Source organism: Petromyzon marinus, unplaced genomic scaffold, assembly GCF_048934315.1.
Source record: "Petromyzon marinus isolate PM22_M1 ecotype Great Lakes invasive population unplaced genomic scaffold, UKy_Petmar_22M1.pri1.0 PM_Scaffold_2, whole genome shotgun sequence".
NCBI classification, from domain to species: Eukaryota; Metazoa; Chordata; class Hyperoartia; order Petromyzontiformes; family Petromyzontidae; genus Petromyzon; species Petromyzon marinus.
The window spans coordinates 3391012-3416745 of NW_027423168.1; the positions used below are offsets into that span (position 1 = coordinate 3391012).

A 25734-nucleotide genomic window follows, 5' to 3' on the forward strand; every position below is an offset into this window, starting at 1 on the left:
TATAAATAATAAAGAAAAGTAAAAAAAATCATGATTTAGTATTTTTTCATTTAATTCTATTATTTTCATTTTCAAATCTACGTTACTTTACCGAAAGAACCAAGAATATGGCGTGTAGATTCTGCCAATTTTAAAAAAAATTACAAATTAAAATAATAAATTTAAAATAATGAAAGCTTTCATTATTTTCCATTTATCTTTTGTATTTTTATTTATTTAATTTTATTATTTTTATTTTCAACCTACATGGCTTTACCGAAATAACCAAGAATATGAATCTGGATTTTGATTATTATTTTCAATCTATTTTAATTTTTAAATTGGCAGCATCTACACGCCATATTCTTGGTTCTATCGGTAAAGTCACGTCGATAGAAAATAAAAAAAAATATCAAATCAAATCAAATAAAAAGTGTGAAATGGAAAATAATAAAAGCAAAAACCCACATTCATATTCTTGGTTCTTTCGGTAAAGTCACAGAGATTAAAGAAATGAAACAAAATTTTTATTTTAAAATAATAAATTGAAAATAATAAAAGCTTTTATTATTTTCCATTTATTTTTTTGTATTTTTAAATTGGCAGAATCTACACGCTATATTCTTAGTTCTTTGGGTAAAGTCACGTAGATAGAAAATATAAATAATAAAAGAAAAGTTAAAATTTAAATAATATTTTTAAAAATATTTATTTTATTTGATTGTTTCCCTTCTACGTGACTTTACTGAAAGAACCAATAATATGAATCACTGCAGTCACGAAAGCTTTAAATCAAAATATAATAATAACAATTCATGATTTTCGTTTAATTATTTTCTTTTTATTTTCAAATCTACGTGACTTTACCGAAAGAACCAAGATTATGGCGTGTAGATTATGTCAATTTCAAAATTACAAATAAAAGAAATTTTATTATTAACGATTATTTTTTTATTTAATTTATTTCATTATTTTTAAATCTACGTGACTTTACCGAAAGAACCAAGAATATGAATCTGGATTTTTGCTTATTATTTTCAATTTATTATTTTAATTTTTCAATTTGCAGAATCTACACGCCAAATTGGTGGCCGGCAGATGGCAGCATCTACACGCCATATTCTTGGTTCATCTTCTTTGGTTCTTTCGGTAAAGTCACGTAGCATGAGAATAAAATAATAAATTGGAAAAATAAAATAACACAATAAAATTCTCACGACGTTTCGGCCACAACACAAGCGGCCTTCATCAGGTGAAGGGACGAGACTGTCTGGAGGACAGCGCTGGAGCGAACAAAGCCAAGCTCAGATCGAGACCTTTAAGCTGTGTGAGAAGGAACAAAGCGCCTTGACAAAGGAATTAGCATTGAATTTAGCATTGAAATGGCTGAGTGATTAGCTTGTGACTGGTCACAGATATGGCTATGTTAAAGTCAAAGCATACACATCCACAGAGGCACCCCTTGACAAAGGAATTAGCATCGAATTTAGCATTGAAATAGCTGAGTGATTAGCTTGTGACTGGTCACAGAAATAGCTATGTTAAAGTCAAAGCATACACATTCACAGAGGCACCTAGTAAAAATCAAACAGGAAAATTTAGCATTGAAATAACTAGGAGAATTTAGCATTGAAATAACTGAGTGATTAGCTTGTGACTGGTCACAGAAATGGATATGTTAAAGTCAAAGCCTACACATCTGAGCTATTAATAGTAACTGGGTCAGTGTCTACTTCAAATATTGTTCAGGCTCTGGAGACTTCCAAAGTTATTCGTGATGTTATACATTTGGTTCGTTTTGAGCATAATCGCGACCTTATATAATTATGACGTGATACACACGCTGAATATACGCACACAAACATCGTGTACACGTGTGTCGTGCCCTCTATTGTCCACATAGACGGCTTGTGCTGACTAGAGAACGATCTTAACGTACAATGTCGTGACATGTATCAGCCCTTTGTCGATCCAGCGTTTTGATAGAGGCCTCCCCCACACCATGTCGTTCGTGGGAGTTGTTTAACCATACTTCACCATGCCGGTCAATGCGGGTTTGGTGAAGTGAGGAGGCCCAGAAACTTGTATTTGCAGATACGAGTTTGCCTGTGCTTGCATCTGCAGAATTACATTCTCACACATCTTCAAGTGTAGTTTAATACTTCTAAAAATGCATTTATTCTTGAGGATTCCATAAAGTACTGTGGTAAAAAGAAAACAACTTGATTTGAATAAATTTCGATTTAAAGCTTTCGTGACTGCAGAGATTCATCTTCTTGGTTCTTTCGGTGAAGTCACATAGAAGGGAAATATTAAAATAAAACATAATAAAATAAAATTCTCACGACGTTTCGGCCACAACACAAGCAGCCGTCCTCAGGTGAAGAAACAGAACTGTCGGAAAGACAGCGCTCCAATGAACACTGCTAAGTTTGGCAGCGTATTTTAAGCTGGGTGGGAGGAGCAGAGCGCCTTGCCAAAAGAGTTTACATATCAACAGAATAATTTAGCATTGAAGTAGCTGTGTTAATGTGAGATATTAGTAGGATGTTAAAGTCAGAAATTAGCATGTAACTGGGAGATTAGCATGATGTTAATGTGAGGAATTAGCATGTAACTGGTCACGGAAGTAGCTATGTTAAAGTCAGAGTTTACATATCAACAGAGGCATTTAGTATATTGACGCTAAAGAACTGCAACTACCCAACTATCATACAACAAACCGATGTGAAAGAACTAAATATAAACTACATCAATTTAATAAATGTACTCAATATATTCTCCACTAAGCTGAGCTACTAACAATAAGTTATTATACATTACACTTCTATGTCGCAAAAAATATTATAATATGCCTCCAAATAATATTTTTATTATAAACTGGCATAGACAGACCACAACACTGAATTATACACTGAGTTACTATACACTACCCTATACGTTAGATTATAATAATATTAGACTTGTAATATTACACTATGTATTATTTTACCAACCCTACTGTATACCACACTGCTGTAGATTCACTATACAATTACGATACTATATATTACCAAATAAATTATATTAAACATTACACTGAGTACTTTGTTGAACAGGGAATGCTTTGAGCTTGTGGGTTGAATCCATCTGTGTGGAGTTGTGTTATTTCCCAATATGCAAGGTGGGGTCTCTCTGGGTTCCACTCACACAAACATCTCAATGCAATGGGACCTTTCTGAAAATGCAGTACTTAGACTCAATGAAGCTTTCCTGGGTAACTAGTTAACATTGTAATATTAGCATGAGAGATAATGACGTTCACTTATAAGTGCCATTAATAGTACTATACTGTACTTTTAATGAAGACTATTTTGCGTAGTTTTTTGTAAAAAAGTGTCCATTCTCAAAACTTTTTGACCGGCCCTCGTACAGAAATTATATTACAATCTTATATGGAGATTGCCAGTCAGAGTGTTGTGAATAGTGGAGTGAACGTGTGGTGCCATCATTATATTGTTGGTGTGTATATACAGAAAGGCCTATTGGGTGGGTAACATTAGGTAATTGGAGGTAGTTAGTCATTGTTGTTTAAAAACAAAATAGTAATTGGTTGGATAAGAGGGTAAAATCGTACATGATAGGAACTGCAATTTTGTGGAGGTCTGGTATAATGAGTTGTAGTATATATGAATCTTATGTCACCTTAAGTATGCCTTTGTGAGTACACTCGTGACACGGGTGTCATGTGCGTGACCTTTGTCTTTTGTTTCAGATGTGCGAGAGCAACTCCGCTGCGAGTCATGGTGGTGCTGGGAGAATTGCCTTCACCATCGATGGCACTTCACCAGCACCCGTCTCAACCCCACCTCAATCCGGTAGAGTTACAAGAGCGAAAAAACTTATCTCTTGTGACGTCTGTGGGAAAAAAATTCCAACTGGCATGGTGCCTAGAAGCCCACGTAAGAACGCATAAGGAGACCCGTGAGCAATGGTGCGGCATATGTGGACAAAGGTTTAATCAGCCAGGAAAATTAAAAGGCACATGAAGACCCATGAAAAGGATTATATGATAAAGGGTGCACCAGGTTTGGTGAATAACGGCAGTTTTGCCAATGCGGTGTTGAATCCACTATCGCCCTATGAGATGTGCTCAGTCTGCGGATTTTTAAGTCCTATTGAAATCCTGAAAACTCATGAAAGTCTTCACGCACAGTTCTTGTTCAGACCGAAGCCTGAACATGATTACACTTCGACAAAAGATAGCGGCGTTAAGATAAATGACATGAAATCCAAATTTCTTGAATGCTTTGGCCTAGTTCCACGTCAAGAAACTGCTTCACCAGTCAGTGAGAATAAACCATACGCTGCTCTCGATCCTATTACGAGCATGAAAGTGTTGATGACCTTGCAGCAGAATAAGAAGGAAAAGCGAAGTAGACCTAAGTCCATTAAAAGAAAGAAGACCACCACCAGTGTCACCAATTGCAGCAGTAGCAACAGCCAGAATTCGGACATCAAGAGGATGGACTGCACGGAAGCAGGAGGCTGCGTGGAGCAGAGCATCCCCAAGGTGGATGAACCCAACCTGGCACCTTTAGGTACGTCCTAGTAATGCACACACTACATTTCATTTGGATGTAATTCATAATTTCACAAATTAGTTAATGTACGCATATGTTGACCATATCTGTATGCCTGCGCTGAGGAGTCTAGAGATCTGATGTGGTGCTGCTCGGATGTTGGGTTAAACCGTGAAACTCTGGGTTTTCTGTCACCGAACCACGATTAAACTGGCTTCTCATTGATGGTCTTATCCAGTTACCAAACACTTCTTCCAGCAAACACTTGAACCTACAGCCCCAGAGCCCACTTGGACTCTTTGATGAATACCTCGAGATGGGTACAATGAGCTCAGAGGATCACACTACGGAGTCAACGCGTTTGACTTTATTATAAAAAACACACACAATTGGGTATCATTTGACTATATAGGCACGTGTGTACGGCCCCTGTGTATCTGTCGGACATTGTTGTGGGAGGGAAATTACCCACACTTCGGGTTGTTGAAGGCAGGGAGCACAGATGTAAGAGCTTAGATGTACAATACAACAATGTAATTTGCTGCACTGTCCTCTGCTGCTCACAACCCCACAATAACTATTGCATGGTCACCCATCCAACCAATTTTCAGGCTCAGCTCTCCTTAACTTCTGGGATCTGATTAAATCTGACGCATACTGGGTGATTTGGCCATAGGCACCAATCTATGGATATACTGTAACACAATTGTCTTTGAGCATGCGCGTATGTGCATATGTACGGAGTTAAGTTTTAGAAACAATAGGAGCACATATTTGCTCCTCTTGTCTGCTAACCAATGCAGCTACATTGGTCAGCTTGGATTGACGGTTTTCCCCCTTACTATTTATTTAAAACTCTTGTGCATCATGTCCACTGTGGTTAACTGCTGTGATTTGTTGGCATTTCAGCCACAGTGCATATGCCTAAAAATGTGTGGTACGGTTAATGGAGTCCTCAATACAGGATGTGATCTAGTTATTATAGCCACCTAGTGGTGGAAAATGGTGCAAAAGAAACCCAGGTGAACCAGAGCTGAACATTAAAGATGGTAGTGGCTGGTCGCATGTCAGTGGCCAATGTAATGGACACGATAATTTTGTGAACAAATGACACGAAAATGTGACCATATTTTGGGGTCTCCTTTGACTAAAACACATTCAATGCATTGAAAACATGTTTTGTTTGCTTAAAGTAATCACAACATAACAACATTAAGAGTGTATGTCTATATCCTGTTTCACTCATTATCCTATCCTTGCCCCCCTACCCATTCTCAAAATATACCCCAGTTATCCAATTCGGGTTTGTCACTCTCTTCGTGGCATCATTTCCACTTGCGCCATTGCTCGCACTGCTCAACAACATCATCGAAGTGCGGGTCGACGCGTGGAAGCTCGTAACAAAGATGAGGAGGCCTGTGGTTTCACGAGCAAGAGGAATTGGAGCCTGGGCCGACATTCTGAGTATCGTTGCCACCCTCTCTGTAATCACCAATGTAAGTCGCCAGATTGTCCGCTCGCTTTCTCGCTCAATATCCCATCTTATGAGTGACATAACATGTCATGTTAGCCGTGTGGGTTCTTTTTACCATACTTCACCATTCTGGTCCTGGCAGGTTTGAGAAGAGGTGTAGTGGGGGACCAGGAGCGGTTCGGGTATCACTCGTCACTGATGTTAGTCGTAGCTGGAAGTCAATTGCATGTGTGCTGAATTCAAAGTGCAGTGCACGAATCACTGCACCACCGCTCCTATCCACTCTCTCCCAAAATCGCAAAAGGTAAAGCCTTGCCATTGCTTGCTCATGTCACTGCTGGCAGAAGGGCCTCAACTAAAGGTAGCTCTAGAGAACCCCTCTACACGGTATTTGGCCTACTCTTCCATGATGACCAGACATGTTGTAAGATGTGGAATTACCTGCGCTAAAACAGTGATGAACCCATTTATATTGCTAATTGGACAGAGGTGGGGGAGATTTAAGAAAATGATCCATTGCTTCAACTGTTGTGTCAGGAGAATGAACTGACGACTGCCAGATTGCAAGTCCTTATATGGTAACCATTTCACTCTGGCAGCAACCCCCCAAATTGTATTTGTGAAAATTAATGTAATTGCCAAGGTAAGATGTTCAGAAGCCTTGGTCAAATCATTGCATGCTAAGTGACCGCTATCGCTGTGCCTCCGTATGCTAATTCCACAGTCATGCATCTTGGCATTCACAACGGACATCATCCCACGCCTGGTGTATTATTATGGATACTCAGCAGAGTATGGCATAGGTTCGCCTACAATGCATGGGTACACGGAGGACAGCTTTTCAATTTTCAAGATCAGCAACTTCAAGGAGCAAAATTATCCCAACATCCTGCCAGCCTGGTTTGATCCGGCAATCCACACAACCTGCAGGTTTGTGCCATTCAGTGTCATGCCCAGCTATCGGGGGTGCCGTCCCTGCGAATGTGATGCACTGATGTCTGGGTGTGGCGTCCTCCTGGCTCCGCCCCTTCCTGATTAGGCTCGTTTTCTTCCTCTTTTCACTCCGTGACTTTCCTTTTAAGACCCACACTTCCCCTAGGCCCCACCTCTGTTTATGCCCTGCCCCTTACCGTGGACACAGGGTTTGGCTTCGTTGGGTAGTAAGGGGTTGTGGTAGGGTTGGGGGAAGAGTGTGCATGGTGGGTGGGGACAGTAAAGGGGGTGGGGGGGGAATTGGAGGGGGGGAGCAGTGGGTACGGGTGGGATGGCTTCACAACCAAAGTCCCACTTAGAGAAATATAATAATAGATTGATATAAATTACAGCTCATTGTTTCCTTGCTAAAGAGTAATGTTATTTATTTATCTATCGATCCACGACTGCTTAATTGAGTCTCAAGATCCCTTTTCAGGAAGACCGTGCATTGGGATTCCAGTTTAAGGTGGTCTTATGCATGTGGGATGCAATAAGAGGTCCTGGAGAACCCATGATAATGAAATGAAGCTTAAAGGTCCACACAGACATGAAACCACTTGCTCTACAGCCATCTTCTGGTCACCTCACAGCACAGTTAGTTAGGAAATTGATGCGATCTACCAACCCTTTTCTGTAACGTTTTTGAATTGCTGGCATACACAACTATAATCAATATAACCATATTGATCGATATTTAATATAACCTTACTTGACTATGACCAAATCACCACGAATACAGCTAATCTTAGATTCCGGAAGTCAAGCAGGCTTGAGCCTTGTTCGTGCTTAGATTGATGAACACCATGCACAATGCAGGTGCAGTAGGCGACTTTGGAGCTAGGTTGTCAGCAGTGGGTAGATCAGAAAAATTAATAGTTGTGCTATATTGTTCTCCCATTATCTGTACTCCCTACCTTCACCAACCTGGTACGGACCAGCGTGAACCATGGTCAATAGAGCCCCCACAAGCTGCACGTTGTGGGAAGGCCCTCTTTCAGAAGCGGATTTTTTAAAGGGCTGTGAACGCATATACCGTTTGTGCACAACCATACTTGTTCAATTTAGCGCCAACTCTACTTTCGAGGCACTTTGCTCAATATAGTCCATGCGTGCTTGTGGTTGTATGTGTGTAGGTATCCAGGTCATCGCTACCCGCCGGATCATCCCCAAGCCTACTCCGTCACCAAGCAGTACTGGAAAGTACTGACGGCAAAGCTGGCCTTCGTCATTGCCATGCAGGTACACATCAACATGCACACACACACACATTCATAAACCCATTGAAAGATAAAGGTACAGCCCTCCAATTACTTGCTCATGTCACTGATGGCAAAAGGGCTCCTGCTATAGGGAGCTCAAGAGAGACCCTTAAGATGTATTTGAACTGCTCTTCCACACTGGACAGACGTCTTGGGAAGAGCTGGGAGTTCCCGCACTGAACAGCACCAAACTCAGCCGACCAATTGACTGGATGTATTCCACTTACACTGCTTGGTGGATAGAGGCAGTGGAATGTAAAAAAAAACCTTTCACCGTTGTTTACACTCCCACGATCAAAGATCAATTCACACCCGTGACCTCTGGATTGCAAGTCTAGTGTGCAAAGCCTTACACTACTGCACCATCGTATAGACTCATCTGTGAGCAGTTGTTAAGGTCAGCAGAGCAAACCGTGATCATTGTCAATGGGTCATTACAGATAATGCCAGTAATGCTATTACACCTCACAATTGCACAGTATTTCTGAGATCACAAATAATAGTGGTAATACAATACTCACTTTCATCATGCAGCAGACGATTCATGTTGTTGATGCAATTTGTCACACGTAAGCATGTGTGCGTGTGGGAAGGGGAGCGGCTGCGTAGTTGTTTGTGAACTGCGCTACCAATCCTGTGTGACCGGAGTACTATTTCTGGCCACAGCCAACAACAGTGGAAAATATTAGAACCAGTGTTGAGCTTCCCTTAAGTTGATTCTGTCTTAAAATGAGTACTTGATGAAGTGTGTGAAAATCATCACTGGCGAGATAAAGGTGCACACCACCCCCACAGGCACTGTGCCACCCTTCATAGATGCACTTGTCTCAGTCTGTGAAAGGCTACACAGGGAATCTTTGTAGTGGTGACATGGCCGAGTGTAAGTGTTTGCTGATTGTTGCGGTAATTTGCGGCTGCCCAGGTGAATACTGTGGGTGCATTAACTGCACATCATAAATGTTGCCTGCTGCATAGTGAACGTAAAAAAACCCATTAAGTAATTCAAAAAAAGTGTCTCGGTATAATTTGCCAAATGTTCAAAAATTACTCAAATGACTTAATTTAATTGGGAAAAACGACGTAACAATATAATATCCCTGGGCTTCAGGTCCCCGGAATAGTTGACCTGAGATGTAAAGCACTTTAAGATGCTGCCATATTATATTTAGTAAGCACCCTTTACATGCAAATCCTGAAACTGAAAATCCTTTACCTGTGTGTGGACGTGTGCAGCACGTGGTGTTACTCACGAAGGCCTGCATTGCATACATCATCCCGGACACGCCATCCCATGTGCGCGCCTGCAGGCGCCGCGAGCGCTTCGTCGTACAGACGATTCTGCAGCAGGCAGAGCTGGGCCGTCTCCGTAACACCCTCCTCACCGATGCCCCCAGCTCACCGCCATCTCCTCAATTCCACGTTGAGGATGAGCAGGCAGAGATGGGCCTGCTTCGCTGCTCGCTGCATAAGGAGTCTCCTGGCGTATTGCACCCACCCCAGCCGTGCCACATGGAGAATGAGCAGGCAGAGAAGACTGGTGACGACTCACTGCTGAAGGGATCCGAGGAGGAATCAAGCAACGAGGATTCGTCAACTGTCTTCTACAGCGTATAAATCTACTCTGGCTTTTAAAGGAGGCTGCTATCCTAACTCTGTTTGCACGTGGACAAGGACATTGCAGTCGAGGACTATCTGTATATATATATTAATAAATACGTTTATGATTTAACATGTCTCAATCATCTCATGTCTGTTCATACGAATCACGATGTGAATGAGGAAAACTAGAAATTATTGTTATTTTGTATATATTTTAAATTTTGGTTTAACATGTAGGCTTTCGCGCCCAATATCATCCATAGAGGTGTTTTTTGGATTAGATCGCATACATATATAAACGTGTCGTTAAAACCCGCCACCACTCGACACAGCCAACTAGTAAGGGTTGTCACGGAAACAGAACAAGCCAATTCGTCACTGGTACTTTGGAGAGCCAAGCCACAACATTTACAATTGGAGTACGACGTTTTGCCAGTAATTACAACTAGCTTCATCAGGCGACAGCCAGATTTGTGGCACTCTCGCGCAAAGTGGGGGGGGGAGATTACCGAGTCAACGTACATTATGCATGTGCATTATGAGAGCCCTTTGATCTTGTCCTTCCTGTCTATTGTGTATTAAAATAGCCGTACCAATGGTAATCCCTATTGAAGTATGCTGCCCTTTATAGGCATGCATTTAAATAATGTATTATTTGTTGGCACCCGTGTTCAGCAGTAGCAGAACACACGTGCCAACAAGGACACTCAGTTGATTCTAATGTTGAAGTTCTGTGCAAAACTAGCTACTACTGCCCAAGAATAATTCGAGAATCTATCGAAATTGGAAGAAAAATTTACAGTTCGGATAGCTACCGCCTTTGTGCTGTGTGGAAGCGACTCATCAAATAGTACATTAGATGAAACTCCGAGTACCCACTCAGGAGGTATAGTGGTAAAACAGTGGAGGAAAAAAAAGCATTTTTTTTTAATTTGCCCTTGTTGAATGATAGAGTCGATACACACAGCAAGCGAGATTAAGAAAGCGCATCGGAAGAAATACCGGAGGAGAGAGAGAAGACAATTGCTTGCTGCAGAAGGAAAGGCATTCCTACCGAGGGAGACAAGTTGACAAAGATTTTGATCATGGGAACCGGTGGCGTGGCTCGATCTTCCCTATGTGCGCAACACGCTACCGAAGGAAAACAGAAAATCCTATTCAAAGGCTAAAATAAGCTCCATTTTTTGTATAAGAGCCCGATAAACAATAACCCCATCCATAGACTGAGGAAGAAAGGGAAGAGCCTGAACAAAGGGGAGGAGATTACGACGGAGATGGGTTGGAGGTGGAGAGAAGGGGAGAGGGGAGGCCGTAAAGGCAGCTGCACATTCAAGGAAAGCGGTGTAGAAAGAGTTGAACGGGGACATGGAGACAGCAGAGACAAGGGTGGAGAAAGAGGAAGAGAGGATCTTTCAGTGCTCGCTACAGGAAACCCACAAAACTGAATTTCCTAAACTCGTGTCGCCTCCGTGACAGCAGCACCACGAACGCCACAGACTCACGCTCCCCAAATCGACAATACCATCTCCATTGCCGACCAGCCACGAGATGGTTGCTCTCAACACCTCGGTCGTGGTGTAAGCAGCAAAAGTCTTCCGGCTGGTGAGCATCCGGCCATTACGAGGGTTGGAAAGAAACTGAAGCACGGGGCGACTCCCACAACCTTCGGGTATTTCCAAACTGGATGACGTCTTGGGATGAAGCTAGAAGTAAGCCAAATCTGCACTCAATAAATGGGACAAAGATTCCAGAGAAGCCTCCAGAAATGTCACAGGAGGCTCGGGTGTGAGAAACCAGACTCCATGTGGGGTCCTCCAGACCTTTGCCCTCCAGTTCATCAACATTTGTAAAAGCAGGACGTCTCAAAGGTACGTAGCATGGGTGAGGTACGAGGTTGAGAACCACGTTCCGAGATTAGGCGCTTTGACAGGTTGGGGTCCGAGTAAACTTTTAATGGAGCTCACCCTACGACATTACAGATAGAAGGATAGTGTGCCGGCACAATCCGGACACCCTGCTACACCGAAACAATCTGCTGCATCAAACTCCCTGGTACAGCTAAACACTGGCATGATTGCGCTCAAATACACACAAACTCTCGCTCGGCCAGTTGGTTCACAGGTTGTCAGTTGTGGGGGATGCGGGCCCCCGGCTCCCCCCCTGGGGGAGGGCTGATCTCGGGAGGGCTGCGGGCTCCGGACTCCTCGCTCGAGTGAGAGCAGCCGCTACTCGACTCCTCGCTCGCGGTGAGAGGGCTGCCGCTCTCCGGCTACTCTCCTCGCGCCGCAGCCCCTCGGGTCCGCGGGTCCTGTTTGTGGGGCATAGCTCGGGGCTGGCACGTGGCTGCCTGGAATCAATCCGTCGCTTCTCAGCCACTCAAACGCGACGTCTCCGCTCACACAACCCCGCGCACCACTCACACGAACTAAACGGGGGGTCAGGGGTCAGAGGGCAATGACGTCCTTCGCACACGCGTTGCCGCCGATGCCGGGCAATGGAGATTGTTTAAAGGGCTGCGGGGCGGGGATTTGGAGTCGGTTTTAGAGCGACACACCAATCGCACGCGCGGGACGGGGGGGTCGGGGGTTAGAGGGCAGGGACGTCACTCATACACGCATAGCCGATTGGGGGGCTGTATGGGAGGTTATTTAAAGGGCTGTGGGGGCGGATATTCGGGATTGGTGTTAGCCCGCAGTCACGAAAGCTTTAAATCGAAATTTATGTTAAGTGTAATGTGTTGGTGTTAATAAATAGTGTTGCCTCCCAAGAAGTTGTGTGCGCCTATCTCAGCCCATTACATATAAGTGTAGATGTGATTATGTAATTCTTGTGTTCATACAAGTGTAGTGACACAGCGCTGACTGCTGTCCAGCAGCGGCAACTGCAGTGGAAAGTTTGCGCACACGCCGTTGAGCATATATACGGGTGTGCCGGCCGGGCAGAGGAATTGGGGCAAGGGTCATGGAAGACCTCATAGGGAAGCCTCTGGAACCCTCTGGTCGGTTCGAGAAGGGAGGCGTGGATAGGGCAGAGCCAAGCCGCACCGAGTAGAATATAGAATATAATATAAGCAGCGGAGAGCGACAGCTCCGGGCTGCCGGTTCTGGGAGTGGACTCGTCTCGACGTCGCTGTCGTTGCCACCGCATTCGCCCAATCATTGCGTGGCCAGACAGTAGTTGGCCTTCTCGGTCGACGCCGTCGGTGCAACACGGACAGGGTCGTGTCTAGGCCGGGCTCTATGGCAACGTGGTCGAGAGAGTGAGGCCGGAGTTGGTGTGAACAAGATAATAAAGAGACGATGTCTCCTGCAACTACCTCGTCTCCGACAGTGTGTGCGACACACACCACACGTCGGAAGGAGAACACTTCACAAGTATAAATGCTGCCTGTGTCAGTCGAGTCACATTTGCTCTAATTTATTTTGATGGTGACCTAAGACAGGAGAAGCAAAATGCACTTCTTCAGGAAGTGATATTTTTTTCATAATGCAGAGGCTGTGCCTGATACACATCTTTCACGTGTTGTTTGGCAACCCTGGTGCCCAGTAAACGCCATATGGCCAGATCTTTGCATTGAATTCCAAGTATTAATTCCTCCATACTTGTGCACAGTTGAGTTTTTATTCCATTCCCTTCATGAACCATGTTTTTTAACTTTACATCATAGTAAGATAGTACATGCCGATGAATAATTAATAGATGCTTGAAAACATCTATCCCCCACCATCTGCCTGTGTTTGGCCTAAAACCCAATCACCCAGAATGCCCAAATTCACCTTACATACTCTAGGAATGTAAGCAGGTTAATGCCTGTATATTCATCACAATCATCACTCCCAAATGTGAAGACATGTCACGAGACTCGCTGACTTTTCTTAAAATACTTGAGAAATACAAATCATAGCTGAATATTTTCAATTCCATGTGTATAAGCCTTTGTCTCAGATTTATTGTAAAATAAATATACATGTACAATATAAACATTCAAATATCAGAAAATATTTAATGTATATTGAATTTCTTTCACACTGTACATAAACAACCATGCTAAACAAGACATGATAAAAACAATCCAAGTCATGGGTTGCATACAATATGCAACTTTGGTTTATTGATTACAAATTACATAAAAGGTTCTGAAATTTTACAATACAGGTATAGTGCAATCTAAATAAGCAAATGTACTTTTACAGTGATTTCCCAAATGTTTATAACTACACAAATACTAGCATGTATGTTCCCAATAAAGTAGTCTCCTTCCAAAATGGCTAAAACCAAAATTAGTTTAGTTGTGCTCACAATATTGTTCACATATCCGTTCTATTTCAAGTGACATTTGAGTCTGTATGGATTTGCTGTGCAAAATACTGCTGCAACCATTCAATAACTCCAACCCTGAACGAACTTTATCACATTTTTCCAATACTTTGTTGTGGCACTTCCATTAACAGGGCAATTACTGTGCCCCATGGGCCCCACAAGTTCACAAGTAATTGCGATTCACACCACAGCACCTGAAGTACCATTGATGTTTAACAACCATGAATTAGCAGGACCAAGCGAACGTATCCTTCTGAGTAGAAACCTCGACCACCGCCATAAAATGCTTTCGGGCTTTCTACATCACGGGTAGTCAGCCATCCTTGTTCTCCTTGATGGTGTCAACCAGCTCTTTCAGACGCGACAGGTGGTACACGGTCCTGAGAAGAGACACGATTGAGAGAAAATTACTTGGTTGACTTATTATCAAGGTGGAAGCCAGAAAAATCTCACCAAGTCTCAGGAGGGTTTGGCAGTGATATTTTGCAAATTTCATCAGCGAGTGGTATGTGAGAGGAAAACGGAGAACCCGGTGAAAACAGAGGGAGTAAAATGCAAAACTCCGGATATAGATTCAAGATTCCATTGCCGTATTACTAACTCCTGGTTACCTAGCAGCCAAAATCTATAATATATGCTATTTCAAAACAGTCTCCCATCCAAGTAATAACCAGGCTTACCTGCTTAGCTTATAACATTCAAAATCTGACATCATACTTAGAGGCGGTGCAGCCTCTATGCTGTGCGTGAGTGTGGATATAAAGATAAATTCACAATGGCGTGGAGGGGTTTTCCCAGGGACGATCAGCCCCTAGAAAGACGTCCGTGTTGAAGCTGCCCGGGGAGGGGGCCTCCAAGCCGGGGGAGTCCAACTCCATGTGCGCCCTGCTCAGCAGCTCCTCCAATGAGGCTGTGCATCAAGAATCACGCATCGCACGTCACAACCACATGGGTGGCCGCTCAGCCGTCTCTGTGAGAAAAGACTGAATATGTACCTGAAAACATATGAAATGTCATCTGCTATATACAGACTATATATATACACACACCTAGGGATCTATTGTCCTCTGACACGGGCTCCTCGTTGGCTACATTCGTAAGGCCGGAGATATCCAAAACTTTGAGCCACTCTGGGTACTTTGGTCTGCTTTGCGGGCTCTGAGCGGTACCTGCTCTCTTTGTGCTGGTATCCGTCTCGTGGCTGCTGGTCTGGGAGTCCACATCGCAGTCACGCAGCCAGGCCGGGTACCTGAGCTCAGGAATGCTCGTGATCCCCGACACATCCAGCTTATCCTTTTGGCTTGTCAACCACCTGAGATAGGTACTTGTTGCACAGCCGCCGTTCGGCAAGTGCTCACGCCTAGTTGCTTCACTGCTCCATAAGTACAACAAAACATTCGTCTGGTTAGAAAAGAAATAATTTTCGGGCTTTGCCGACAAATTTAATGGCATCACGGCCTTGTTGCTTCTCGCTGTTGAGCTCAACCGTTTAGTTGGCTTATTGCCCCTCACCAATGATGCGCCGAAGCTGTGCGCGGTGACCCCGAGAGATGACCGCTTGCCTCTGTGCGACACTGTGAGGTCTCGGTGGGCGCCAGGCGAGCGGAGCAAGGACTTGGAGGAACCGTCAACTGGCGCCGCTAGGAGCTGGTCCGTGGTTAGACTGACCGTCGGGCTATGAGCCACGACCGCTGCAGCGCAGCAGTGAGGCTGCACGTGCCCGAGATGAGGTCCTCCACAAGCAGCATGCCACCTGCAATGTAAGACCCACAGACATTTTACTGGTACACAATGAATTTGCTCTCCCCTAGATTCCTTGACCCCTGAACGGCAATCCTGCAATGTTGCCTTACTTTGCACCATCAGTAACTAATGATGTTATCCGTTTGTGGAGTTTGTGAGAATATGGGATAAATCAGTGCATGAGCTGTTATTGTTTAAACTTCAGATGTGTCCAGTCTAGGATCTGCAAATTTTGACACAAAGGTTGGAGGATTACTTAGATTTCACAAACTTTACAACCTCGATAATCAGTGAAGTTGCTGGAAGATGACAGGAGAAAGAAATGCATGCACCGACCTATCTGTTCAGACCTATGCTATCCTCTCATATGCGTGTGCTTACTGTGGATAGTTTTCTCTGACATAAAATGAACTCATTAATGGAATTTGCCAAGCATCCCAGTGTGGGACTCTCACGAAAATGTATCTTTAGACCTTATTAAGGGTTTTTTTTCTAGGGGAATTACATTACATTCATGATAGCATAGCATAATTGACAAGCACCCAGTACAAGCAAAAAAAATGGGGTTCTCCTCTCCAATTATCCCCCATCCAGTCAACTAGCTTCGATACCTTATGAGACCTCCTTTGCCAGTAACAAGATATAGTAATAGGTTTTTACCCTTTTATCTGGCACAAAAACTGACACTTTTATACAAGGGATCATGTTTGCGATAACCACAACGCAAGTAGTCAAAATGCAAACAAGAAGACGCTAAGAATAAGAAGACGCCTTTTGGCGTCTTCTGGTCCAACACCAGTGGAGACTGGGATCTCAGAAAAGCCGTCTCGGGTGTGGACCAATCAAATTCAAGGACAGTGCATATTATCAGTTGTCTTTTTTGTTTGCATTTTGACTACTTGTGTTGTGGTTATTGCAAACATGATCCCTTGTATAAAGGTGTCAGTGTTTGTGCCAGATAAAAGGGTAAAAACCTATTACTATAGCTTCGATACCATTGCACCGCCTGCACACTCGATAGCCACTCGAGTGCAAGCACCACGGAGCGATTCCTCGCGTGGCGAGAGGCGCAACCCACCCTCATCCACACTGTGCATCCTCCTCTCCTCCGCGCGTCTCCGCTCCGCCATGCTGCGCGGTGCTGTGCTCTGCACGTATCCTGGGTAGCGGTGACGCACAGATTCCGCTCTGCTCAAAGTCCTCGATGTAGGCGTCCAGCGCACCGCTCGCCTACGAGCAGCACTGCTCTCCGCACACCACAGGGCTGTGCTAGCCCCCGCTTCCGGTCCGGAGCAGCGAGCTGCCCTGGCTGCCGCGAGGGCTTGTGTCCGTCACCGTGCTGTCGCCCGAAGGGCTGTTTGTCTCACCACCGTTGCAGTTCATTTTGTACGATTTGGGATGCCCGAACCGGATGGGGCCAGGGAGAGGAATCGCTGTGGCTACCAGGTCACCACTGGTCCTGGTATGGGGGGCACCATGAGGAGCTGCTGTGTGCGGAAAGTGGGTCCGACGTCACAACGCATGGGCCAGCGTCGACCACTTCGCGTTAGCAGCTTCAGCGTTAGGTCTCTTAAGCTACTGTGGCTGTTGTCCTTTTTTCAACAAAAATTCCAGCCTTTCCCATGCTTTCCTTCATCACACCTGCAAGCTCTATGTACAATTGAAGTGTCATAAATGCTCTACCTGCCTACTACTACATTATGAATGATATACATTTAAGAAATAGCTGGAGACAACTCCATGTTTAAAACACACTGTATTCAAAAGAGAAGGCTTAACATTTAACATTGGTTAACGTTTGGCATGTACACCTGCATATCAACAAATTACAGTACTACTAATAAAATGAATGCTACATATTAATAGTGGTATTACAGTAGTATGACTACTTATATTTATATATTATCGCACCTCCGAAGAGCACGGTGGGCTTGGTACGGTGCGAAAGAGATTCAACACACATACAGAATACAATACTTTCCGAGCACATTATGCATACCGAACCTCCAAGTTCCTTACCCTACCCTGAATAACAACGTGTGCAGAGTACAGCTCCTTTTTCAATCCATTGCTGGCTGACAGCTGTCCCATGCTATGCAGCTCCCAGGGGGAGGGGTTATTTACCGTACTTCACCACGCTGGTCAGTGTGAATTTGGTGATGGCAGGGGGCTATAGAAGTGCATTACAACAATGTACTGAACATTGCTGCACAATGTCAGGGTGCTATAGAAGTGCATTACAACCACGTACTGAATACTGCTGAACTGGTGGCAGGGGGCTATAGAAGTGCATTACAACCACGTACTGAATATTGCTGCACTGGTGGCAGGGGGCTATAGAAGTACATTACAACCACGTACTGAATATTGCTGCACTGGTGGCAGGGGGCTATAGAAGTACATTACAACCACGTACTGAATATTGCTGAACTGGTGGCAGGGAGCTATAGAAGTGCATTACAACCACGTACTGAATATTGCTGCACTGGTGGCAGGGGGCTATAGAAGTGCATTACAACCATGCACTGAATATTGCTGCACTGATGGCAGGGGGCTATAGAAGTGCATTACAACCACGTACTGAATATTGCTGCACTGGTGGCAGGGGGCTACAGAAGTACATTACAACCATGTACTGAATATTGCTGCACTGGTGGCAGGGGGCTATAAAAGTGCATTACAACCACGTACTGAATATGGCTGCACTGGTGGCAGGGGGCTATAGAAGTGGATTACAACAATGTACTGAATATTGCTGCACTGGTGGCAGGGGGCTATAGAAGTACATTACAACCACGTACTGAATATTGCTGCACTGGTGGCAGGGGGCTATAGAAGTGCATTACAACCACGTACTGAATATTGCTGCACCGGTGGCAGGGGGCTATAGAAGTTCATTACAACCACGTACTGAATATTGCTGCACTGGTGGCAGGGGGCTATAGAAGTACATTACAACCACGTACTGAATATTGCTGCACTTGTGGCAGGGGGCTATAGAAGTGCATTACAACCATGCACTGAATATTGCTGCACTGATGACAGGGGGCTATAGAAGTGCATCACAACCACGTACTGAATATTGCTGCACTGGTGGCAGGGGGCTACAGAAGTACATTACAACCATGTACTGAATATTGCTGCACTGGTGGCAGGGGGCTATAAAAGTGCATTACAACCACGTACTGAATATGGCTGCACTGGTGGCAGGGGGCTATAGAAGTGGATTACAACAATGTACTGAATATTGCTGCACTGGTGGCAGGGGGCTATAGAAGTGCATTACAACCACATACTGAATATTTCTGCACTGATGGCAGGGGGCTATAGAAGTACATTACAACCACGTACTGAATATTGCTGCACTGGTGGCAGGGGGCTATAGAAGTACATTACAACCATGTACTGAATATTGCTGCACTGGTGGCAGGGGGCTATAAAAGTGCATTACAACCACATACTGAATATTTCTGCACTGATGGCAGGGGGCTATAGAAGTACATTACAACCACGTACTGAATATTGCTGCACTGGTGGCAGGGGGCTATAGAAGTGCATTACAACCACGTACTGAATATGGCTGCACTGGTGGCAGGGGGCTATAGAAGTGGATTACAACAATGTACTGAATATTGCTGCACTGGTGGCAGGGGGCTATAGAAGTGCATTACAACCACATACTGAATATTTCTGCACTGATGGCAGGGGGCTATAGAAGTGCATTACAACCACGTACTGAATATTGCTGCACCGGTGGCAGGGGGCTATAGAAGTTCATTACAACCACGTACTGAATATTGCTGCACTGGTGGCAGGGGGCTATAGAAGTACATTACAACCACGTACTGAATATTGCTGCACTTGTGGCAGGGGGCTATAGAAGTGCATTACAACCATGCACTGAATATTGCTGCACTTGTGGCAGGGGGCTATAGAAGTGCATTACAACCATGCACTGAATATTGCTGCACTGATGGCAGGGGGCTATAGAAGTGCATTACAACCACGTACTGAATATTGCTGCACTGGTGGCAGGGGGCTACAGAAGTACATTACAACCATGTACTGAATATTGCTGCACTGGTGGCAGGGGGCTATAAAAGTGCATTACAACCACGTACTGAATATGGCTGCACTGGTGGCAGGGGGCTATAGAAGTGGATTACAACAATGTACTGAATATTGCTGCACTGGTGGCAGGGGGCTATAGAAGTGCATTACAACCACATACTGAATATTTCTGCACTGATGGCAGGGGGCTATAGAAGTACATTACAACCACGTACTGAATATTGCTGCACTGGTGGCAGGGGGCTATAGAAGTGCATTACAACCACGTACTGAATATTGCTGCACCGGTGGCAGGGGGCTATAGAAGTTCATTACAACCACGTACTGAATATTGCTGCACTGGTGGCAGGGGGCTATAGAAGTACATTACAACCACGTACTGAATATTGCTGCACTTGTGGCAGGGGGCTATAGAAGTGCATTACAACCATGTACTGAATATTGCTGCACTGGTGGCAGGGGGCTATAGAAGTACATTACAACCATGTGCTGAATATTGCTGCACCGGTGGCAGGGGGCTATAGAAGTGCATTACAACCATGTACTGAATATTGCTGCACTTGTGGCAGGGGGCTATAGAAGTACATTACAACCACGTACTGAATATTGCTGCACTGATGGCAGGGGGCTATAGAAGTGCATTACAACCACGTACTGAATATTGCTGCACCGGTGGCAGGGGGCTATAGAAGTGCATTACAACCATGTACTGAATATTGCTGCACTTGTGGCAGGGGGCTATAGAAGTACATTACAACCACGTACTGAATATTGCTGCACTGATGGCAGGGGGCTATAGAAGTGCATTACAACCACGTACTGAATACTGCTGCACTGGTGGCAGGGGGCTATAGAAGTACATTACAACCATGTACTGAATATTGCTGCACTGATGGCAGGGGGCTATAGAAGTGCATTACAACCACGTATTGAATATTGCTGCACTGGTGGCAGGGGGCTATAGAAGTACATTACAACCATGTACTGAATATTGCTGTACTGATGGCAGGGGGCTATAGAAGTGCATTACAACCATGCACTGAATATTGCTGCACTGATGGCAGGGGGCTATAGAAGTGCATTACAACCACGTACTGAATATTGCTGCACTGGTGGCAGGGGGCTATAGAAGTACATTACAACCATGTACTGAATATTGCTGCACTGGTGGCAGGGGGCTATAAAAGTGCATTACAACCACATACTGAATATTTCTGCACTGATGGCAGGGGGCTATAGAAGTACATTACAACCACGTACTGAATATTGCTGCACTGGTGGCAGGGGGCTATAGAAGTGCATTACAACCACGTACTGAATATGGCTGCACTGGTGGCAGGGGGCTATAGAAGTGGATTACAACAATGTACTGAATATTGCTGCACTGGTGGCAGGGGGCTATAGAAGTGCATTACAACCACATACTGAATATTTCTGCACTGATGGCAGGGGGCTATAGAAGTACATTACAACCACGTACTGAATATTGCTGCACTGGTGGCAGGGGGCTATAGAAGTGCATTACAACCACGTACTGAATATTGCTGCACCGGTGGCAGGGGGCTATAGAAGTTCATTACAACCACGTACTGAATATTGCTGCACTGGTGGCAGGGGGCTATAGAAGTACATTACAACCACGTACTGAATATTGCTGCACTTGTGGCAGGGGGCTATAGAAGCGCATTACAACCATGTACTGAATATTGCTGCACTGGTGGCAGGGGGCTATAGAAGTACATTACAACCATGTACTGAATATTGCTGCACCGGTGGCAGGGGGCTATAGAAGTGCATTACAACCATGTACTGAATATTGCTGCACTTGTGGCAGGGGGCTATAGAAGTGCATTACAACCACGTACTGAATACTGTTGCACTGGTGGCAGGGGGCTATAGAAGTACATTACAACCACGTACTGAATATTGCTGCACTGATGCTCGCCACGTGAGAGCCACACAGCAGGACAATGCTATACTGTACAATATTGAAATGATTCACCTACAAATACTAAACATTATTATTAACAATCAATACTACTTTTAACATAAACAATAACTAATAAATGCACACGTAGTAATCGCCGTGCTAACCCTTAGCGTGCAATGTGAGCAGAACTTGTGTTGTAAGTCGTACCCAGTCCATTACCGCGCCACACACTCCCATTAACAAACCAACCACATTTACTGAATGTCCTCCTTCTTTACACGGCACAACCAGACAACACTTTGCACACCGAAGTGTCCAAGTCGCGTGCTAAGTGAAGCAAACCCCATTCAATTCTAGATTTAAAGCTTTCGTGGCTGCTAGGATCCATACTCTTTGGTTCTATTGGGTAAAGTCACGTAGGTGAAAATTGTTATTTTATTTTCACCTACGTGACTTTACCCAATAGAACCAAAGAGTATAAACCCCATTCACTCTGCGCTCAGCGTTCAACAAAGTTGAACCTGGCTCGCCCTCACGCCTGCCCATCTCTCTCCGTCTCTCACCGGAGATTATTCCATTGATCGTCTTCGCCTTGCCGTCCAGAGATCCGTGTGGATTATCCGTGAGGGTAGTTAAAGGTCGCGGTTATTCGGAGAAGTTTTTTTTATTAATTTTCCCGCCACAACCATCGCGTCGCCAAAGGCCGCTGAAGGCGATGTCCGAGACATGCCGCCCGCGCATGCGCACTGAGGGTTGAGAGAAACCTGCGGGGAGGGGCAGCGGGGGGCGGGGAAGCCGCCGCTGTTGGCCACACCCACATTCAGGCCACGCCCATATTTAACTGACGTCACGGTGACATCATTCTGGGTCGGACTTTATCGTGGGCTGGCTGTGCACGCGAGGAGCTCCTGACTTCTGACTCTGAATTCGAAAAAAATCAAAGATTCACGATGTCTACCTTCGTCGAGATAGGTAAAGTTTAACGTTAGTGTTAGGGAGGTGTGTTTGTGTTATATGTTGAGCCTGTAGACAAAACTGCTGGGGATGTGCCAGATGTCTCCATCTAACGTTAAGGAGGTTGGAGTCTGGATAGCGCATACCAGGTGTTACAGGCTACATGATGGGAAGCAGAAGGCATTCTAGTAAAATAGGTTTTTGTTTGTACGTTAATGCTCCTCCTTTTCCTTTACCAACCCATACTCACCGGCATGGTGAAGTATGTGCAAATAACCAACACGATTCGTGCAATCGTCAAGAGACTCTCCAGCAGGGGATTGGCAAAAGGTCGTACAGGAGCAGTTTTGTGAAAAATAATTGATTCTTTCATAATGTACATCTATGATTTATTATTATTGTTCATGTGGGTAACCTCGGCAAGGGGGGAAGCAAGGTCGGGAAGAGCGGGGGATGGGGCCGCTTTTGACCACGCCCATATTTAGGTGACGTCACGTCCTTTTCCTGTGACGTCACTATAGCGGGGAGTTATCCTTGGCTGGCTGTGCATGAGGAGCCCCCGAGTTCTAACTCACAAGATCTGAGATTAGACCAAAGATTCATGATGTCCACATTTGTTGAGATAGGTAAAGTGTAATGTTCGTGCTATGACGGGGCTTTGGGCCACTTTTAAATATTGAGATCTCGTCAGTGTTTTAATCGGACGCTCAGCAGGGTTTGAGCCAGGATAGTGCATAACAGGTCTAAAAGTGTAGTGTCGGGCTACATGGTGGGCAGCAAAGGGCAGTCCATCAAAATTTGTTGTACTATACATACTATACGTCTTCACCAACCCACATTAACCAGAGTGGTGAAATGTGGATTTGAAGCTTTCGTGACTGCAAGGATCCATACTCTTTGGTTCTATTGGGTAAAGTCACGTAGGTAAAAAATAAAACAACAAAAATCACGACGTTTTGGCCACAACACAAGTGGCCTTCTTCAGATGAAGGAACAGAACTGTCAGGACGACAGCACTTCAATTGAAATGTGGTCAAGTAACCACCATGATCTGTGTGGTCACGGGGAAGCTCTCGCAGAAGCTGACAAGCTTCCATCTTGGCAGTAATTATGTTGCCTCTTTTTTTACTCTCAGCGTCTCTGCAGCGCTTGCAGCGCTCGCACTCCTCGCCCCATTCACCCCCCACTCTCCCCCTCTCTGACTTATTTAACTGCCCTAACCCTGGTTTCTCTCCCACTTCAGTAAAACAGTTTCCTTGCTGTGGTTGTCACACCTGATGATGAGTGCTTATGTTGCATTCGAAACGTCGTGATTTATTTCTATTTCTATTTGTTTTCCACCTACGTGACTTTACCGAAAGAACCAAAGAGTATAGCTGACAAGCTGTCAGGGCAAAAATGACTTTGCATATTCCAACTAATATTTTTTGCCCTGGTTTGTGTCTGACCATGCTGGGCACGGCTTTGTTAAAGTGTACGATATTCAATGGGGTAAAAGTCCCCTAATGGTAATACAACTTTATACCACAGGTGTACTCACACTGGAGCAGCGTCGACATTTATGAGAAAGCTTTACACATGAGTACCATGTGCGGTTCTTTACCGACATTCCCATCCCTGCACCTGCCTCCCCTGTCCCTAATGCAATGAACCCTCTACCCCCACATTACCTATGCAGAGCTCGTGGAGAGAATGAATGAGGAGGAGGGAGCGGAGGGGCATGAGGCTCAGCCTTCAACGGTGCCACAAGACTTTTCGACGTCATCATTTCAATCTACCCTGGCCCAGGTACGATGCGGCACAGCGTGGATTTGCACAGCCTATAAATTAACTTGGCTAATGTCAAAGATGGGAGATTCCTGGTATTTACAGATTTAGTTGTTTGCATTCGCCAACTAATGGGCCCCAAAGTGTAGACATGGCTGCTCCTCATTTATAGATTTCCAGCCTTTGCAGCAATGCGTTTTGGTGACTATACTGTGCTGATGAGTCCGAATGAGGATTACACCGGTCCACAGTTGCATATCACTGCATCACTGCTGCTGTTAGTCTGTCACATTTGCTCAACTTTATTTTGATGGTGGTTTAAGATAGCATTACCACAATGCACTTTAGAAAATACTGATGTTTTTTGTATAATGCACAGGGACTAGATGCTTTGTGTACATATTTCTCCAGGTCTCTGGTTTCCTCCCATAGCTAAATGACACAGTGTAACTGGTATTGGCCAAACGTACCAATGCTGAAAAAATACATGCAAATTATTCAATTGGAATTAAACTAAGCAACTTCGTTCTCGACTGCAAAAAAACAGAACTTGGTAGGACCCTCCTTGAAAATAAAAATGTAAACTCATTGAGGTTTTCCTGGGTAAACTAGTACATCATCATAGCAATAAACAACTTGCATACAAATAGCAGATTAACTTATGTCCTGATACATGTATCATGAGCTTATGAATAAATATACATTTCATGCATAAGCTATTACATCTCTCATATTCGTGTGTGTACTTGCCTTTGCGTGTAGGACACTGTCTACTTTTGCGATGGAGTCCGTCGGATCGATTTCATCCTCGCGTTCGATGATGAGGTCCATTCTCAGGACGCCATCAACAATCAGGTGAGAACGAGGAACCTACAAATAATGCTCCACCTTCCTGCACCCAGCATTATCACCCCTCCCCACGTGCAACACCACACGCCTCTAAACCTAGGTTTGACGCAGTGGTGCCAGCTCAGCTCTCTGACTGCTGAGTCACCCTGCCACCTCCATACGAGTCTTTAAATCCACAGTATACATCCTTTATCAAACTGTATCGTCAACTGCAGACCACGCTAGTCAATGAACGCTAGACTCCCATCACTC

At 44.6% G+C, this 25734-nt stretch overlaps 1 long non-coding RNA gene across 2 annotated transcripts; it reads right to left on the minus strand.

Annotated features, from left to right (window-relative positions):
* Window positions 1-13919: 13919 nt before the first annotated feature.
* On the minus strand, window positions 13920-22616 carry LOC142922884 (uncharacterized). 2 transcript variants are annotated; one of them, XR_012940396.1, is made up of 4 exons: window positions 22476-22616; window positions 15681-15921; window positions 14943-15078; window positions 13920-14548 (listed from the first exon to the last, which is right to left on the minus strand). It is a non-coding gene; the product is annotated as an uncharacterized LOC142922884 (long non-coding RNA). The 2 variants fall into 2 exon arrangements; XR_012940395.1 differs by lacking the exon at window positions 22476-22616 and adding an exon at window positions 16990-17560.
* Between the last annotated feature and the right edge of the window lie 3118 nt (window positions 22617-25734).